Consider the following 17,929-nt stretch of genomic DNA (forward strand, 5'->3'; position numbering starts at 1 on the left):
GGATTTTGATCAGAATAAAAGGAAAGCTGGAAAAAAGAGGAGAGAAGGGAGGAGTGGCTCAGAGCTGGCCTCGGAGTATGCTGCGGTCAGGACCCAGAGGAGATGAAGCTCCTGTGAAATGTGCTGTGATCGTCAGTTAATGCTCTTATCACACCTTAAAGACACCTTTTCAAATCCAAAAAATACCTTGCTTTTACATTAATAATATTAAATATTATAATATTAAATACACTGTTATTACTACACTCCTACTATGTTGTAACTATTAAACCATGCATTAGCCTCTGATCAAATTTAATCTGGCATCAAAAACCAGGACCTTAATATAATGCGTTAGTGTTGCATTGTGCGTGCTTGATTGACTATGCACTGTCCACAACCTCAGGTGAGAAAACCACAGATAAATGCTACTGCTAGTTTTAATATTTGTGTTGTTGATTATTTCTGTCTCCATTCATATATTTGTGAAATTGCACGTTCAATAAAAACATAATTATTATAAATGTGTGTTCTGTCTCCTGTTACGGGAATCAATGTGTCCCTGAATGTAAAAACCTCAACACAGTGTTTCTCATTCTCGAGATTACTGCAGATCTCATTGACTGCCTGCCATTAATGCAGTGTTAAACCATGTGATCCTGTCCTGCTCGTCACCAGTGAGTTTTTTGTTTTTTATTTTTAATAAATTTGCAAAGATTTCAAACAAACCTCTTTCACGTTGTCATTATGGGTTATTGTTTGTAGAATTTTGAGGAAAATAATTAATTTAATCCATTTTGGAATGAGGCTGTAACATAACAAAATTTGTAAAAAAAAAAAAAAGTGCTGTTAATACTTTCCGGATGTACTGTATATACTACTTGTGAAAATAGTGAGGTTACTTTTAAATTACTAAAAATAAATCTGGACCTCAAGACTAACTCTGTGCTAGAAATAATAGTTTGAACCGGGGCAGAAATGGCCGTGATGAATAAACTTATTCTCTCAGAGTACAAAATGTTAACCCTAGAACCACTGAGATGTCGTACTGTGAATAATGTGCGGCTCCTTTATAAAACAGCTGTGTGACGAAAATGTAAGAGTTCGATACAAATGTATAGTTTTACATATGAACATCACACATAACAATTTCGGTGCAGAAATGCTGCCTTTACATTGAAAATGGAAGTGATTTTCTTATTTTTTCAAAATGAGTGCATATACATTAACATAATAATAATAAATTTTATAAACTGTGTAAACTGGTGTAGGAATATTATACAAGACTTAAGGCTTAAACAATTATTTAACATAAATAACCATCATAGAAATAGCATTAAACTAAATTATAACATCTTATGCAACACTTTGAAATGGCTCCATCTATCAATGCTGAACACACGCTTATCAACACTACAGTGCCTTTGCAACAGGGCAGATTGTGCTGCATTCAGCAACCTGGCAGTGTCTTTATTCTGTGTGCCAGTGGGCAGCGCTGGCTGAAGAGTGAGGGGCATCTTCTCAGTCCTGTATAGATACTGAATTGTAGTGCCAACAGCAGCACATAACCGCTAACACCAGCCAGTCTCTCGCCAGCCCTTCACCTAATGCAAACGAATTTGCGTACAGGAGCTATAAAGCTATAACAGATGTGATTCTTATTTTGTTACATATGCTAAAAAATATCATATTGATAATAATATATGAATAAATGATGTGTAGAAAATCACGTGTTTCAGGATTCAACGCGATTATAAATCTTGCACAGTTACCAATTTTATTACAAAGCACAGGTTTTTGGCTATATTACAGTTTTTTTCAATCACTAGGACCCATTTCTCAATACTTAGATCACTTTTTCAAAACTCTTCACACAGTGAGCACAAAAGCAGTCTATGTGGGCTAAACTGTATATCATTTTTCATTGTTTTGTTGTTTTGGCACAAAAGACCTCACTTGATCTAACTATCAACTGATCAACCGCTCAAAATGATAAATGACGAACTGACGAACAATATTCCATGTTCAGATCATGAAAGTTTCAGGATAATGAGATCCATTGACACCACTTACTGTGCGGTATCTATGGATGTAATATTTAATCATCATTCTTTATCAGACACTGTTTCTTTGGTCCCATGTTGAACTTATCCACACCATGTTTTCAGATTTCACCTACGACAACATAGCGACACCACAACAAGGAGCCGGCAGGTGATCCAGGTCAAGCAGGGGGAGGAGGAAGACGAGGAAGATGAGGAAGACGTGGTGGTCCAAGGAATGGCAGGGGACAAGACATTCTGAGAGGTAGTCGTGGGCCTCGTCATAGAGGAGGGATTAGGCCTCACCAGAGAGGCGGCCATGGGGCTCGTATGAGAGGTGTGGGGGATGTGGTAGCGGACAAGGCCACGGAGCAAGACAGCGCCAGCAGCAAAGAGTGTCCAATGAAATCCAAGCTATAGTTGTAGACCATGTTGTAAATCATGGTATGACAACGAGGCAGCTACAATGATTCGACCAAACCAATCAGAACTTTCCGCAATGAGAACCAGTAAGTCTTGAGCATGCACTAAACATTAGGCTACTCTCAACTGTCAGATGACTGTATACTGCATGCCAATGTGTACCACAGAGTGGGTGATGTGACTGAATGTGTTCTTACTGTAATTTTCCCTGCAGAATAGAGATGAGGCCAAACAGGGGAAGCAGAGGCAAAATTCTGACTGACCAACAAGAGCGGCTGTGGTCAGTTTGGTTCGGGACAGAAATGATATTTGCCTAACAGATATTGGGCAGCACATCTTGGACAATGACAACATGTTCAACAATGTGGAAGCCAGAAGTTTGCCGACTATTGCATGCATGCTGAGAAGGCAGCAGGTGTCTCTAATACAGCTCTACCGTGTGCCTTTTGAAAGACATGCAGACAGAGTGAAGCAGCTGGTGGACTGAGTATGTTTAGGTATGTTCAGTTTCAAGATGCCTGTTGTGAACAATTCCACAAAAAATCAAATACAAAATCATTGTAATTAGTAATTCTCGTTCCAAAATGTCTTTTTAGAGGGTGATGGAGCTGGTTGCTGACGAAAACCATCACAAATTCATCTTTTTAGATGAGGCAGGCTTCACCCTGGCCAACACAAGGAGGAGAGGTCAGAATTTCATTGGCCAGCGGGCAACCGTCCAAGTCCCTGGACAATGTGGGGCAAACATCACCATGTGTGCGGTTATATCGGAAGATGGTGTGGTGAGACGCAGACCTCGTATTGGATCATATAATGCAGCTCTCCATGTAACCTTCCTTAATGAGCTAGATCAGGTCTCTAGAGCTGATGGCGTGACCTATGTCATTGTGTGGAATAATGTCAGGTTCCACCATGCTCAAATGGTGCAAGCATGGTGTTACGCCCATCCACAACTTACCACCCTGTACTTACCCCCATACTCTCCTGTCCTCAACCCGACTGAGGAATTTTTCTCCAGATGGAGGTGGAAGATATATGACAGGCGCCCTCACGAACAAGTCACCCTTCTTCAGGTCATGGATGATGCATGCAATGACATCACGGCAGACCAGTGGATGCAGCGTGCCCGAAGACTCTTCCCAAAGATGCTTGGCTAATGAACACATCCATCGTGATGTGGATGAGAACCTGTGGCCAAATCCACAAGACAGGGTTGATGGAAATATAGAAGTACAGTAATCAGTCCTTTGTTTTGATTTTTACAGTAAGTCAGGTGAGGAACACTGCCATTGACATTTTACTGAAGTTTTTTCTTTGTTGTAGCTAATTATTTTTGCTTTGATTCAAAGAAACCTGTTGGGATTTGATTGTATTGCATCAATACATTTCAGAGTTTGTTCAATGATTCCACTGTGTCTGTAGTATTCTCTCTACTAGTCCTTTTACAGTGATGTATGTACGTGTAGTACCATAATGAAACATGTATCACATATTTTGCTTATAGCGATCACGTCCGTCCAGATCAAATTGATCACTATAAGCGGATGATCATTATAACCGAATCATTTTTATTTATTTCTCATGCAGATGACCATTTAATTAACATTTATGTATTTATTACATGAATATAAAGTAATGAAACGGACAGCTTCTCTATTAACTGAATTTTATTGACTTTCAAAAAACGTCGGTAGGGCAAATAGGCTAGGCTATAAACCACAACTTGACGGGGGTTTCATTGCATTTCAAATAAAATAAATAAACTGTAGACTATCAATGGTGAATGCCAATGGTAGCAGAGTTTGAAAAGAAACATAATCATAAAATATTCTGATCTTAGTCAAAAAATTAAAACTGCATAAAATAATGAGTCTACCTGTCACAGTTCCCTAGCCCTGACCCTCTTCCCTCACTAGACACTACCTCTGTTTTGTGTGTCGGCTCTGTGCTGCCTGGAAAAGTCATTTCACAAACTTGTCCATTGATGCCTGGATCATGGGTTTGTCCAAAACCAAGTTCACTTTTTACTAACTTGCATGAGATTAGTCTAGCTATCAAATTAAGACTAATCTGTTTAGACTTTTAAAGTACATTGGAGACCCCTTATAGCGATCACGTCCGTTGTTTTATTTATTTTTCTCCATATGTTGAAATGTATGAAAAGACCCAAAATGAACACTATAAGCTGACTACTTGACCACTATAAGTGAATTATTTAAACAGCATTTGTATAGGAACGATTCCGTCCCCAGCTTTTTGATCCATATAAGCAGTTGATCGCTATAACCGTGATCGCTATAAGCGGTCTCCACTGTACAATATTTAATGATTGTATGAAACACTACACAGTGAAACTATCGGTATCTTGTGTGTGGGTGATCTAAACTAATGTTCCTATGGTATTTCGTTGGAAATTTGTTATCTGAACCAATGATTCTGCAAAGTGCAAGGTTTCTTTAAAGATATGAATGCACATTGCCATATTTTGAGCATTGGAAAGCCTGTGTTACAAGTGATGACCGTTCTGAGTTCTATGTCTAGAGTTTTGAAAAATGACATAAAGGTTCTGAAATTAGTGTCAAAGTGATTGTAAAAAACTGTAACTAAGAAGAAGCCAGTCTGGAGTCAAGAACGGACAAAGAGTTTGTGAAAAAGGACATCGGGGACAGGATACAACACAAAGAGCGCTCATACAATATCTCAGCCCATGAAGACTGTTAAGGTACAACGCCTCAGTTGAAGCAACCCTTCGGATTCCAGTGAATCAGGCACCCAGTCAGCGCTTCCAGCAACAGTGGAGACTTTCAACAGAGAACGAGCTCGGGAAGGAAAGTCTCGGACACAAAGCCAGTTTGTATCTCTTCAATTTATTTTTGCAACAGCACACACTTTCATACATGTCAGAAGTCTGTTTGGCAAGAGTTCCGGGGCAGGACGCAGGACATATTACAGGTCTAGCTGCTAGGCAGACATGGAATGTGTCCAATATTATAACCCCTAACACACACAAGAGTTTCGGTTGACATGTCTGCACGGTTTGCCTAGCAGTAGATGAAGTGAGACTTGATCTTATTTCTGGTTGGTCTGAAGAGCAGCATGTAGCTTGTTTATGTAGTCGGCTCTGAGCCGTTCCTCAAAATATAGGGAGTTTTGGCCAAAGCCTTTGAAAAAATGTCTATTTTCCACTGTGTAAGTCCACCGCTACACTTTCACTTCCCTGTAGCTGCTGTTTGCAACCTGTAAAGACTAATGCTAAAATAAGACAGCCGTAACATGGTTACATGAGGTTAAATAATCAGTATGCCTTCATAATATCAGAACAAAGCTTAATAATTCCTAACAGTTAGTAGAATATGTTATATACAAATCCTTACAAAGACAGACTCACAGCCTCTACATACACCAAAACTAAGACATAGCAGGAAACACCCACGTATTGCAAAAAATCAAGACATACGGATACTGTACACATTAGCACCAGTATAGTCTAATTACAGAGTAAGTGAATGAGATATTTCACTCCTGTGATTATGAGAGCAAATGAACACAAGCCCCCCTTCTGAGCATAGATCTGCAAGAGGTGAATAGTCTTTGAGATGTCTATATATAGCATTGTAACTGAACCGCTTAGTAGCCAATCAAATGACAGTCTAATGTGCTCAGTCCTTTCATCTATAGATTTGTAATCTTCAGTTCAGACAGAACACTTCATTGAGAAGAACAAATAGAGAAGACAAACTCTAACAGAGTACAATGAACATAATCTTATTTCTCCTTTCATTTTGCTCTAAAGCAGGTAAGGCTTAGTGTTGTTCACAAATCTGTATGACAGTCCTTAGAGAAACAACACATTTCAAAAACATTATAGCATTTAATAGCAAGAAACTACTTTTCATTAGTATACATTTAATATCTGTTGGAAAAACTAAAAATCAGATTGAAAAATATTATAATAAACTGCAGATGTTTTGGTCAATGTAAACATATTGCTGGTATATCTTTAGCTTGTGTTTCAATATGCTCTTTCAGTTGCTTTATTTATTGATGGTCGTTGAGATGCAGTATTTGAGAGCAGGAGGTCGTGTTCAGATGGAGCTGTATGTCGTCCTCCCTGCCCGACTCCCTGTGTTTTCCAGGTCTGCTTCTCTGTCAGATGTTTGCTCAGTCCCCTTCCTCGGTGACAGTGGAGCTCGGAGGTTCAGTTACCCTGAGCTGCAGCGTTTCCAAGAGTTACTCAAGCAATGCCTTGGTCTGGATCAAGCAAGCATTGGGGAAACTCTCAATATCTATAGCATCGTTTCAACATAATGAGGCTTCATTTCATTTTGAGTTTTACAACAACAAGCGCTGTGCAATAGATAGAAGAGCTTATTCTTTTAATCTCAACATTTCCAACATTGAAGCGTCAGACGTTGCCAGATACTACTGTGGAGGAATCAGGGACACATCAGTGAGATTCGGATCTGGAACTTCAATACGACTGAAAAGTAAGTCCAGCAATTCACTACTACTGGATTTCCACTGAATTAAAGTGATACTATTCGGGGGACATCATCTTGAAAAGGCCATCCACTCACAATATCGTAAAGAAATGTATTACAGGATCGTCCAAATATTCTCCCTATTAAAGCATTGTTTGCGTTTGGCTGTGTGTCACTAGATGCAGCGCTGGAGGCAGATTGAGTTGCCTGCTGCAGTACAGATCTCTCACCCGTGTGTTTCTGTCAAAAAGACTAGGATCTCATTTCACAATTCATAAATACATGCAAAGAACAATACTCAAAGCTGCAGTGCTTCTCATGATGCAAAAACTAATGTATTGAGTAATATAATAATAATAATAATAATAATAATAATAATAATAATAATAATAATAATAATAATAATAATATACTGTCATTAATAAATATATAAACTAAATGCCTTCTAAATATTCTTTATGAAGGCCACAATAACATAATACTAAAATGAGCTCCATGTCTTAAAATAATTCATAATAAAAATAACTAAAAAAATACAAGACACAAATATAGTTTAAGTGGCGGAAAGAGCTGACAAAGCCAGAAAAGATGAGACATGTTTAGGTAAGTTTATATAGGAATTCTGTTTATAAACAGAAATTGGGCAAATAATTGAGAAAACAGCTACGTCAGGATGTAAAGATTCAGATTACTTTATATAACACAATCTCAACTGTATATTAACCCTTACATTACTGATCCAGGCTGCAATGTGTTACTGTAAACCATACTGTCACTCTCTCAGGCTCAGGGTCCGTCAGCAGGAGAGTGGAGCAGCAGCCGGCGTCTGTCCCCGTCCAGCCAGGAGACAGTGTGACTCTGCAGTGTACAATACACACTGAGACCTGTGCAGGAGAGCACAGTGTTCATTGGTTCAGGCATGGCTCAGGAGAAGCCCTTCCAGGACTCATTTACACCCATGGGAACAGGAGTGATCCGTGTGAGAGCAGCTCTGAGCCTGGGCTTCCTGCACAGGGCTGTGTCTATGAGCTCCCCAAGAGGAACCTCCGCTCCTCTGACGCTGGGACTTACTACTGTGCTGTGGCCACATGTGGGCAGATCCTGTTAGGGCAATTGGACACGGCTGGAGTTTGCAGGTAAGCTGCAGGTTAAAATAAATAAACGTGTGATTTCTTGTGAAGGCTTACCTGTGTGACAAATGCCCTTACACCTCTTGTAAATAATTATATTATAATTCAGACATTCAAGAATATTATTGAAAGCTAGAAGAGATAATAGTCTATGAGATGTCTCATGCTTATTCGGTTCAGAGACTGTAAAGGCTGGTGTAGTGGGTGCGTAATGAACCATGTAATTGAGGTTTGCACACCAAAAATTTTTAAAAATACATGTAACATGTACATTTGTTATGTGTTATTTTTCCCTATTGCTAAACGTGTTTTGAGTCTTTATAATACATTTATGAACATTTTTTCAATTTTTGGTGCGCTAACCACAATTCCTTTCCATGATAGAAAACTCCATATAATGGAAAGAAATTAGGTATATATTTTGTTTTAATTGCTGTAGAAGTATGCATCAATTAATTAATATTTAATTAATCTTTTCATTCAATAATTACCAAATGATTGATTAAATAAATATTGTGAAAGCGTTACTTCCAGTTATAATGCAGTTTAAACACAGAAACATTTTATTCCTTTGTGAAGGAAGATGGATGCCAGACCTCTTTCCAAGCTGTTCATGATTTGGCCAGTCAGTGTGTCAGTCTGACAAACTCTTTAATTTCAGTTTGCATCCATTCCAGAGCAGCCCTTCTGGCATGTTGACTTGGGACATTGTTTCAGAACAACTGCTTGTAGTTCTTCTAAAAGTCATTATTATAATAACTGTCAGTAACAGAATCAATAATAACATTAATAACTGTTGATTGCCCATCGCAGGTGACCGCAGTGAGGCAGGAGGCAGTGCAGAGGGCCCGTGTGGCTGCGGGGGCCACAGTGCGCTCTCTCTCAGTGTCCTGGCTCTGGCTGCAGTGCTCTGTGTGTTTGGGACGCTCGTCACAGCGCTGCTGTGCAGGAGACACAGAGCAGGGACGGGCCCCCAGGGTGCTGGTAGGCTGCTTTACACTGCACTGCGTATGACTGTGTGCTCTTGTGTTGCTGCTAAATAATTAATAGTTAACATATGGGATAAACATGAACTAAATCATGTACCAGTGTAATAACTGTGTGTTGTGTCACTATTCACCATTTTCTGTGAAGCTATGTAATTAATGATGCATTGCTAAAGATGCCCTTATAATATACAGACAGGTGACAAATGATACGGTAACACTTTATTGATATGTTAATTAACATGAAAAATCCAGTAACTAATGCATCAACAATCATGCAAAGTAATTTGGTAATGGTAACTAATGAATTAACTGCTGCATGAATTCATGTATTGGTTTGTCTTTCTTCATGTCTGAATATTCGGAGGCAGTAACTAACGTGAACAAATGACTTAGATAACATGAATAAACATGAGTCATCTCAAGGATGACATATTTAGGTGTCTGTTAATCCTACGATTTGTCAAAATAGTCACCAGATTGTTCACGACCAATGTAATGATCTTATGAAATAACATTAAATACAGTTGTTAACATAAAGGAAAATACTGATTTTTCTATATATTTTACTAAACATGATCAGTGCTTATTCATGTTAATTAATAACAGCTAATGGTTTATCAGATGTTTTCTGGGACCTTTGTGCAACATGGATCATGAGATCATTATTAATTTGAGGGGCAATGACTTAGCCCAAATACTGAACAGGAATTATTATATTCTCACAGTAGTAGTAGTAAGTGTTGAGATGAATGAACTGGGCTCTAATGGATGTATGACTTACTTGCTGAACTCCATGCAGCCATCTTCCTCTGCAAAACAGGTTGAGAAGGGTGGGAACCATCCGGGTCATCTGTGTGTGTGTGGTGTGCTTTACATTAATGATTTATGCCTTATTAATGGCTTGGTTTTCATCACACACTATGTTATTATTATTATTATTATTATTATTATTATTATTATTATTATTATTTATTTATTAGCAAACTCCCTTATCCAGGCCAACTTACAAAATATAAGTGCAATACAATGTAAGCTAATTAGTGAATTAGTTAACCCTTTTGGAGGTACTAGTGCTCCTTTTGCATTAGTTAACATAATAGGGCCTTGTTAACACATTTTGGGTACTTATAGTAAAGGTCACAACTCTGAGCGTGTAACATTTATCCTCAATGGGAGACCAAAACTTGTCCTGCTTTGATTATAATTCGCTATTAAATAATTCGTACATGAGCAAACATCTAAATACCCGATGTATGTGAAAATACAATTATTTAACACCTCATTTCAAACATTATATTGTTCTGCTTTGGGTTTCCCCCTCCTAACAGCATCTTAGAAACACCCCTCGTGTTGCTCATGTTTCTGGTACGCTGCACTGCAAAATTTCGGTCACACCCCTCCTTTGAGAGGCTGGGATAGGCACTAGTACTCTGATTTGACAAACAAACTGCCACTCAATTTAAAGTAGACAGATTTACCAATATGGTGTCTTCGGTGTTAGTAAATCCATTTGGAAAAAGGTTGAAAAAAACACTTTAATTCAATTTCCTGCGTGTTTTTGAAGGCTAAATTAGGATGTGGCTAATTTTCACAGGAATGATTGATGTCTCTATATGTTATATCTGTACTACATTGGAGCCAATTCACGTTTACATTTTAGTTATATGCATAGAACTAAGAGGCACGCCTGCATATTTTCAGATTCTTTTAACATTGCGTTTAATGATGGAACAGACCCTTAAGTCCCACCCGCTCTTTAAAGCTTTGGGACAGGCAGTATTCATACAATTTCACTTTCAACAAGGACGATCGCACCCATGCACAGCCATGCGCCATTGCAGCAGCACAAGAGAGACAGGTTCCTAATCTGCACAATCACATGGCAGGACCCATCCCCCACACAGCACTGCTGCTGGCCGGGCACAAGTATCATTAAATGCACTCTGAATTTAAACTAGTTGAGAGATCAATACGCTATGGTTTATTTTAAATCTACATGTCTATGTTCAATACAATAATTGCAAGCATATTAACAACAATCTGATAAAAATATTGTATTATTGTCTGTGGCAACTTGTATACACAGAAGTATATACAAGTTTCCACAGAGAGACACGGGAGGGTACAGGTGAGAGGCAGCCATCTTGTTGTTTTCCTAGTTTCAGACCAGTCTTAGCATTGCTCATTTTGTTTTAAGTTTGCCCTAATTGACGTTAGCATTGTCTGTGGTTTGCCTAAATTTAAGCCAATTCAGTTCAGTTGCTGAGTTGGTGAAAGTAAATAGGTTGTAGAAACGAGATTTAGTCAAGGACTAGCAGAAATTCTGTTGCAGGAGCAGCCAGGTGTAGCTAGTTAGGTGTGAATTGAGGGCAGGTAGACAAAAGCAACTTAAAGCAGCTGTAGAGAAAAAGTCAAGCAGTTGACTAGGGAACAGAAACTAAGAGACTGAAAAAACTAACATTTAGAAGCATGTGGCCACTACAGTCCTACAGATCAAGGTCCATGATCTTGAGGCTCAGCTTGTTGTTCTGTGCTGTATTAGTGATATGGAAGAATTGGTCAATCAACCTAGGAGAGTTGAGACCTCAGAGCAGGACAGCGTAGAGAACTGCTGGGTTGCAGTAGGTTGTAACCACAGAAAAGGGCGAGCACACCCCCTAGAGACACCCCAAGAGCCAGAATTGCCCAACAGGCTCCAACTGCTGTGCACCGAGTTGGACAGTGACAGCTCAGAGGGTGATGGGAGGGCAGTTGAGCACCAGAGCACCATGGTGCACACTCCCCCCACAGAAGAGGGAGGTAGTTATAGCAGGGGACTCGATTCTTAGAGGTGTAGATCACACAGTGTGTTCTAGTGATAAGGAGACCTACATGGTATCTTGCCTGCCTGGTGCTCAGGTTGCAGATCTCCCTAAACTAGTAGACGGGCTACTGGCCAAAGCCGGAGGGAATCCACTGGTCATGGTCCACATTGGAACCAATGACATAGGAAAAGGTAGGACAGAGGTTATGCAAGACAAATTTTAAGAGTTTGGAACAAAACTAAAGAGAAGAACCTCCACGTCAATTTTCTCTGAAATACTTCCGGTACCACGTGCATGGCCAGGGAGACAGGCAGAGATTAGAAAGTTTAACACGTGGATAAAATCTTGGTGTAGGGAAGAAGGGTTTAGGTTTATGGCGCATTGGCCTTTCTTCTTGGCTAGATGGGACCTGTACAAACCGGACGGTCTACATCTAAACAGAAGGGGGGCTAATGCATTGGGAGAGTGCATGTGCAGAGAAATTGAGAATCATTTAAACTAGGGACCAGGGGGGCAGGGAGCTCTGAAAACGGGAGATGTTCCACTAAGGAAAGAAATCAAAGGGAAACTGCTAGTAGGAAAGTCCTGAAATGTTTGTACCTCAATGCCAGTAGTATAAGGAACAAGATGTTAGAAATTTTTACCAAAATGGCCAAAATGGTTTAATAGATTTCAATACTGTGGAGTAGTGTTTAGGGCTCTGGACTCATGACTGGAAGCTTGTGGGTTCAAATCCCTGGTGGGGCAGTGCTGTTGTACCCTTGAGCAGGTACTTCACTTAGATTGCTCCAGTAAAAATGCCCAGCTGTATAAATGGGTACAAATGTAAGTCACCCTGGATAAGAGTGTCAGCTAAATGACAAAAATAATAATAATGTGGCAAATGTTCTAAATGAGTATTTCACAGAGGTTTTACAAAAGAAAAAACAGATGACATGCCAAAGGTTAACAACCAGTCCAGTCAAATCCTAAGAGAGATCAGGATAAATGAGGAGGAGGTACTAAAGGGACTAGCAGAATTAAAAACCAACAAATCACCTGGGCCAGATGGGATATTTCCAACAGTACTTATAGAAATGAGGGAAATTATTTATAGGCCGCTAACTCAATTATTCCAAATGACACTTAGAACAGGGGATGTGCCAACTGACTGGAAGACAGCAAATGTCTTACCAATCCACAAGAAAGGGGACAAAACTGAGCCAGGAAATTACAGACCAATCAGTCTCACCTGCATCACCTGTAAAATGTTGGAAAAAATGATTAGACAGAAAATAGAGGAGCATCTTCATGAAAACCATATTCTTGGAGATAGTCAACATGGATTTAGACGAGGCAGATCATGTCTTACTAATTTATTGGAATTTTTTGAACATGCAACTGCAGCTGTAGATCATGTGAAAGCATATGATATGATATACTTAGACTTACAAAAAACTTTTGATAAGGTTCCACACCAAAGAATGATCCTCAAATTGGAAGCTTTAGGCATTCAGGGTAATGTAAGTAGATGGATTATGAACTGGTTGATGTATAGGAAGCAGAGGGTGTCGATTAGAGGAGTCGCTTCTAACTGGAGTGAGGTTGTTAGTGGAGTTCCACAGGGATCAGTACTAGGGCCTTTGCTTTTTCTAATCTATATTAATGATCTGGACTCTGGGATAGTTAGCAAACTTGACAAATTTGCAGATTATACTAAAATAGGTGGCTCAGCAGATACAATCTCAGCAGCACAGGCTATTCAGAGGGACTTAGATAATATTCAGCTGAGGGCCGACACCTGGCAGATGAAATTCAATGGGCACATAAGCAAGGTATTACATGCAGGTAACAAAAATGTCCACTATAATTACACTATGGGAGGAATAGAACTAGATGAAGTAACGCATGAGAAAGACCTAGGAGTCTATGTGGACTCCTCACTTTCTCCATCCAAGCAATGTGGGGAAGCAATTAAAAAGGCAAACACAATGCTAGGGTATATTGTTAAAAGTGTAGAATTGAGAACAAGGGCAGTGATGTTCAGACTGTACAATGCACTAGTTAGAGCTCATCTGGATACTGTGTGCAGTTCTGGGCTCCACACTTCAAGAAGGATATCGCTGCTCTAGAGGCAGTTCAGAGGAGAGCAGCCAGACTTATTCCAGGTCTGAAGAGAATGTCCTACTGAGAGACTGAGGAACTGAACCTCTTCACCCTGGAACAGAGGAGACTACGTGGGGACTTGATCCAAGTCTTCAAAATCATGAAAGGCATCGACCACATCAAACCAGAGGAGCTTTTCCAGATCAGCAGGGACACACGCACCCGGGGACACAAATGGAAATTGGGCTTCAAGGCATTCAAGACAGAAAACAGGAGACACTTCTTCACACAGAGAGGCGTCACAATCTGAACAAACTCCCCAGCGATGTGGCTGAAGAGACAATTTGGAAACATTCAAAAACAGACTGGATAGGATCCTTGATCACTTAGTTATTAATGGACACCAAACAAGCACGATGGGGTGAATGGGCTCCTCTCGTTTGTAAACTTTTCTTAAAAAAAACAACGAATATTAATTGTGATTTTAAGTCAAAACGTCAATTCCACCCTATAAAATGTTAAAATTATCTAAAGCACATGTCACATTTGTAATGGAAACACAGTATGTGTTTCGACGAAAATGTTTGTAAGATGCAATTTTGGAAAAAAATTGTAAGGTCGAAAATTTAGTTATGAACCCTCTTTATAAGTTTTATTATTTATTTATTTATTTATTTATTTATTTATTTATGTATTTATTTATTGGCAGGCACCCTTATCCAGGGTGACTTATAAAACATAATTAACAACTCAAAAAAATGTTTTATTGTTTCTGTGGAAACTGTTCATGACTTACCAATGCATTACTAGTGCTTCTCATGCATTACTTAACATCAATAGAATCTTGTTAACACATTTTGGTGTACCTGTGGTAAAGTGGAAACAATGGTTTGCAAATGATTATTAGGCAGTGTTTTTAACATTTAATTTATATTTAATTCATTTACCTATACTGGTATAAATAACGCAACCTAGTCCCATGTTTAGGTGTGCAATGTTTTCTGCTGGAAATAGAAAGCTTCATAAACCTACAGAACACAATAATAATAATAATAATAATAATAATAATAATAATAATAATAATAATAATAATAATAATAATAATAATAATAATAATAATAAGCAATTTATTCAATGATCATGCAATAAGGGTTTTATTAAAACTAATAATATATTTTTAGGTATATATATATATTTATATATATATATTGATATAGGCTATGCTATATATCACGTTTTATGTAATACAAATGTACATTGGAACGCATATACAATGGAAATGCAATACGTATGGTTTTTAATGCCAGTAGTTATTCATGTAAATATATAAAACAGTATATATAACTTATATTCCACTGTTTGACGATGAAGATATTGCAGCCGATCGAGTTTGCATAACGTTCCAAAACTCCAAACTATTTCCTTCCTGGTCGTTGTTTAAAATAATTGGTTGTTTGCCTTATTGGGTCTGACTGGATAATTTACTGCTTGAATGCGGATTAAGCACAGTAACAGCCAGAGAGCTGGAGTTTTATAATGACTCATGTTTATTCATGTTATCTAAGTCATTTGTTCACGTTAGTTACTGCCTCTGAATATTCAGACATGAAGAAAGACTAACCATAACATTAATTCATGACTTGTTGATGCATTAGTTACTGGTTTGTTCATGTTAACAAACATATCAGTATTGTCTGATAAGGGGTACTTATTGTAAAGTATGACCAACATAAAGTTTGTCAGTAAGGTGTTGGGCACCAGAACGGCTTCAAAGCTCTTGGCACAGATTTTACGAGTCTCTGGACTCTACTGGAGGGATGGAACATCATTCTTCCAAAAGATATTCCCTCATTTGGGGTTTTGATGATGGTGGTGGAGAGCGCTGTCTAATATGTTGGTCCACAATCTCCCATAGGTGTTCAATTGGGTTGAGATCTGGTGACTGCGAAGGCCATAGCATATGAGTCACATCATTTTCATACTCATCACAACATTCAGTGACCCTTGTGCCCTGTGGATGGGGGGCATTGTCATCCTGGAAGAGACCACTCCCATCAGGAGAGAAATGTGTCACCATAGGACAGGGATGGCGAACCTTTTTGCCCAAACTCTGGTTTGTATACTTTGCAAGTGCCAAAGGGTACCAATGATAAATTTGGGATATAAAAGTTTATACAGGGGCTAAACTGCATTTTTATTACCCTATATGTGTATGTATATATATATATATATATATTTGTAATTAAGTTATTAAGCAAACATTACAACAAAACAAACTGCAATACAGAAAAATCTTAAAACTATGGACAGATAAATCCCATCCTGCATCCACTGCCAACTTCTCCCTCCAACTTGAACCCCATTCCCGTATCCCTCTGTAGTCTGGAGAGCAAGTGCAGCTGCAGGTTATGAAGCTGAATGAAGCGAGGCACATATTCTTCCCAAAAAAGATTATAAATATGCAGGTTCCATTTTTGCTCGCAGATTATTGTTAATTTATAATTATAAAAATCAATAGTAATAGCACACCACTAGCTCAGTCATTTTTGGAACATGTCCATTTTATTTTGGACATTGAGAATCTTTAATCCTCATTAAAATTAGATCAATCAATCTTAATTGTATATAGTGGAACACCATGCCAAAGCACGTCACAATATTACAGAATAAAGAATAAGTGCATCATGCAATCAATACATCATTTCAATGTTGCAGTATTGCTACAGTGCAGTAAAATGCATGAATCACATTTCATCACGCATTAAGTTTGATGATTATAATGCTAAAGTTAATTAAAAACCCCATTAAAAGCACAATCTACCCCCAAAACAAAGTCCCACAGGTTCTCCCTCTGCCCTGCCATTACACACACGAAGTAGAAGTCTGTTCATTTGGCTGCATTAGTAACCCTTCATATTGTTTTGTGTTTTGTTTGCACTGGCACTCAATCATTACCAATGGACCCTCGTTGTTTTCAACGTATATTTACTTAATATCTACTGCTTATACATTTGGTAAAATAACAAAAACTGGTAGATTAAGGTACATCGTGTGGCACTTATGTTTTAAGACAAAATAAGGCAGTGGTATCAATCTGAATAACTGGAAAATCTGCGCGCAAGAACCCAACCTAAAACATAAATATTCAGAAAATAACATGAGCGCTGCTCAATGACTTGGGGGTGGTGCTGTCACTGACAAATATACTGACTGTGCCAATCAGTTTCAGCTCACTTGGTTTGCCCACCTATACGGCTCTGCGTGCCACTCTGGGCACACGTGCTATAGGTTCGCTATCCCTGCCATTGGATATAGGTGATCACTCATGATTTGAACTGGTTTGTATAAACTCTCAGATGTGCATTTGTCTTGTATTGAGGGGTTTATGCACTGCAGCCCAACTTTAATACCCCTCTCTGTGTCGTTCTCCATGGACTGTTCTTGCTGACACAGTCTGATCATTTACTGCATTGACATTCTCAGTCACCTGGGGAAGAGTTGCTCTTCTGTTGTTCCTTACATATCACAGTAATGCACGAGCATCACAGCCATGGAATGTGCGCTTTCGACCACAATTTCAAACCCTATTGACTGACATCTTTCCCAAAGATCTAAATGCAGATGTAACTTCAGTCACTGTTCCTATTGAAACACGAGCCAGTTGAGCGTCTGGGACTGAAGCTCCTGTCTTTCATGCTCCAATAATGACCCCTCTTTCAAAGTCAATTAGATCCTTTCCTCTTGCCATCTTGACCCCAAATCGAGGTCAACTGGGCTGCTCAGCATTTGTATACATGCCACAGAGCATGATGGGATGGTAATTGCTTAATTGTATCATTCAGTACACCTGTTTGGAGGCATCTGTTCCTCCACTCATTTATTCAGGTTTTTAATTTGTCACCCGTATCTTTATGCTATATAGTAATCATTCAAACTCTCTGGCAATATTATGCCAATGCCAATACACACTATTACAATGTAATTAAAAGAAAAATA

The 17,929-nt window shown here is 38.8% G+C and overlaps 1 long non-coding RNA gene across 1 annotated transcript; it reads left to right on the forward strand.

The window, feature by feature from the left end:
- Positions 1 to 6,583: 6,583 nt before the first annotated feature.
- On the forward strand, positions 6,584 to 8,920 carry LOC136750736 (uncharacterized). Its single transcript, XR_010816952.1, has 3 exons — positions 6,584 to 6,931; positions 7,710 to 8,061; positions 8,869 to 8,920. It is a non-coding gene; the product is annotated as an uncharacterized LOC136750736 (long non-coding RNA).
- The last annotated feature ends 9,009 nt before the right edge of the window (positions 8,921 to 17,929 follow it).

Source organism: Amia ocellicauda, chromosome 6 (genome assembly GCF_036373705.1).
Source record: "Amia ocellicauda isolate fAmiCal2 chromosome 6, fAmiCal2.hap1, whole genome shotgun sequence".
In the NCBI taxonomy this organism is placed as follows: domain Eukaryota; kingdom Metazoa; phylum Chordata; class Actinopteri; order Amiiformes; family Amiidae; genus Amia; species Amia ocellicauda.